Here is a 3,168-nt window from a genome sequence, read left to right on the forward strand (position 1 = left end):
AGGAGAGGAGGGGCCCAGCGGGGCAAGGAGACCCTTAAGCCCACCCCATTACCACGGTCACTGTTTGCCCTGGATTCTCTAAAAGGCCTATTGTTGCCGGTTGCCAGGTATTCCATAGCAACACTTAAGCCAAGCTGCCTACCCTATTTAGGCCCAAAACTTTTCAATGGCCTCCAAAACCCGTGCTTGTCAGCGCCGCAGACCGCTCCTCAAACAGCCTCAGAGGGGAGGGCGAAGCCAAACCATCCCCCAGCCGTCTCTGCCTTTCAAATATCCGTGTTTGAGGCTGCTTGGGGGCTCCTTGTCATTTGCCTAGGATCAGCAGGCCAAACAATCGCAATTAAAATTTCTCTCTCCCCCGACCCTGGCATCTCCCCCTCTCTCTGCCCCCCGGCCCAGTTGCAGACCTCTCTCTAACTTAATATTCAGCTGGGACTGGGTTTCATCATTTTCTGCAAGGGCCTCCTGACTTTCCTTGTCAACCATCTCAAAGGAAATTGCTTTATTATTTTAGGAGAGTTTGGGTGCACTTCCATGCACGGTTTATGCTCCTTCTCATCTCTGGTGAAGAGGAAGATAATAGAATCAGAGTCTATGTTCTAGAAGGAATCTTAATCATGGTCCCAGATGAGGGTCTGGAGGCCCAGATCCAGGAAGAGACTGGCTTGTGTCACAAGTTATTTAGAGGTGGGGGTCCAGAGCCCCAGGTCCCTGACCTCCAATCCCATGCTTATGCTCACTAGGAAGCTCCAATGTAACATGAGGAGGAGATTGGCAGAGTGAGGAAAAAGTACTCTGTGCATCTCAAAAATGAAAATGGGAGGAAGGCAGGTTCCACATTCAGAGGAATGCATGAACCAGCCCTTCTTGCTCCTTCCTTTCCAGGTGAAATGTGAATTTGCCCCCAGCCCAGTTAAAAGCAAGCAACCCTGGAGATGTCAGTTCAGTTCAGTTTTCAGTTCAGTTCAGTTCAGTCGCTCAGTAGTGTCCAACTCTTTTCGACCCCAAGGACTGCAGCACACCAAGCTTCCCTGTCAATCACCCAACTCCCAGAGCTTACTCAAACTCAGGCTCATTGAGTTGGTGATGCCATCCAACCATCTCATCCTCTGTTATCCCCTTCTCTTCCTGCCTTCAATCTTTCCCAGCATCAGGGTCTTTTCCAATGAGTCAATTCTTTGCATCAGGTGGCCAAAGTATTGGAGTTTCAGCTTCAGCATCAGTCCTTCCAGTGAATATTCAGGACTGATTTCCTTTAGTATTGGCTGGTTGGATCTCTTTGCAGTCTAAGCTTTACCTGCTACCTTACTTTCCTCCCACTGGAGATTTATGGCATCTCTCACAGGTCCTGAATTAGATGAGGCTCAACTTAGCATTCTAGAACATTCAGCTGCTCCACCCCCACCAACCCCACACTCATCGTTTGACAGAAATCATCAACTAATTTGCCCAGAGTCACAGAGCACTTAGCATAAAACCAAGCTCTGTCCCACAGTCTGCATGGCCCTGCATGATCTGGACTGGCCCATCTCCTGTCCACCTATTGTATTTATTACCATCATAATTATTGTTTATAGATATTTGGATCTTATTTCTTATTTGCTCCATTCTCAAACATAACCTCAATTAGAACTCTACATCTTGTTTATCTTGTACCCCCAGAGCTTAGCATAGTGTCTGAAACATAGAAGGTACTCAATGAATATCTGAATAAATAAATGAAGATATTTGCTCATTGGTGGTAAATAGGAAAGTTAGAACTCAAGTCTTCTAATTCACAATGCAACATCCTTTTTCCTGAGGGCATTGTAAAATGAGAAAAGGAATAGTATTTATGTGTTTTTAAGTCCTTCCTTATAACCCGGTGTTTCCCAAACTTTAAAAAAATTATTATTACTGCTCCACTAAATGAGCTTTAAAGATTGTCTTTACCTCATTGTCTCCTATGAAATTATCAGAGATATGTTCTATATCTAATAATGTACTGTGGTCCTTTAAAGGGCTGTAAGTCAGTGTAATGTTTAAGATTTCCCCACCCTAAGGACCAATTTTTGCCTCTTTCAGAGTGATGTCACCTCCCTTGAGAATTCATGTGATAACCAACAACAGTCACTTGCAGTAAAAGCCTACAGATTTCTGATGGTGCTATAAAACCAGTGAATTAATTCTGTGCCTGATGAAAATGGAGGAGGATTGTCTCAGAGCTTAGGTGTGGAAGAATTCTAACCATTGAAAGTGACAAGAATGGGCAGAAAGGATGGTGGATGTGTTAACTTTGGGCTTCCAGCCCAGCCCTCATATTACATACTTCACAAAAGTTTCTAAAAAGATCTTTAGAAAAACCTTTTCAGCTTAGGTAAATGTGGTGTTAAACCACTAATCGTTAACCCCTTTCCTCTTCTTATTCAGCTCTTAATCAGATTATACAAAAGCTTTCAGACATTCTTGGTTTCCAGTGCCAGTGTGTGAGGATAAAGTAGATTTTCTAAACTACTGCCTCAGAAGTCAAAATTTTTAAACTTTTACTGCTGGGTGTAGGTCCACAAAATAAATTCTTCATTAAGAAAAAATGTCAGCACTGGGAGCACCTGTGCAAGTTCAGTCTTCCACACAGACAAATGGGTTCAGCCATGAAGCCTGTAAGGAAGTCATTGCTCTTCCGAATTGCTCTCTTCCAGGCTCAGTGTGGTGGTCAGCATGGCCTGTGGAAATCAAGGAGAAGTTGCCCGTCAGAAATATGTAAAGAAATCCCAGAAAATTAGTAAGGGGAAAAGGAAAAGCAGGTAGTTTGATTACCTCTCAGAGGAAACAGAAGGAATCTGAAATCATACAACAAAAGCAGAAGGCAGCCAATGAAAAGAAGGCTATGCAGAGAAGAGAAAAACGATAACTATTTAGAAAATCTGGGTGCTACTGCTAATTAGGTGTATCATAAGTTCTATGATGAAGATTTTGTAGAATGAACAGCCATACATGTGTTATATCCTTGTGAAACTATTTTAAACTTAAAAAACAAAAAAACAGCGCTGCCTCTTGGAAGCACCTGTAGATTAAGAGCTGACATATCTATATGCTTCCCTGATAGCTCAGTTGGTAAAGAATCTGCCTGCAATGTGGGAGACCTGGGTTCGATCCCTCAGTTGGGAAGATCTCCTGGAGAAGGGAAAG

At 43.2% G+C, this 3,168-nt stretch overlaps 1 pseudogene; it reads left to right on the forward strand.

Moving 5' to 3' along the window:
* Nucleotides 1-2,697: 2,697 nt before the first annotated feature.
* On the forward strand, nucleotides 2,698-2,890 carry LOC104998355 (annotated as a pseudogene).
* The last annotated feature ends 278 nt before the right edge of the window (nucleotides 2,891-3,168 follow it).

This window comes from Bison bison, unplaced genomic scaffold (assembly GCF_000754665.1).
Source record: "Bison bison bison isolate TAMUID 2011002044 unplaced genomic scaffold, Bison_UMD1.0 scf7180017864327, whole genome shotgun sequence".
In the NCBI taxonomy this organism is placed as follows: domain Eukaryota; kingdom Metazoa; phylum Chordata; class Mammalia; order Artiodactyla; family Bovidae; genus Bison; species Bison bison.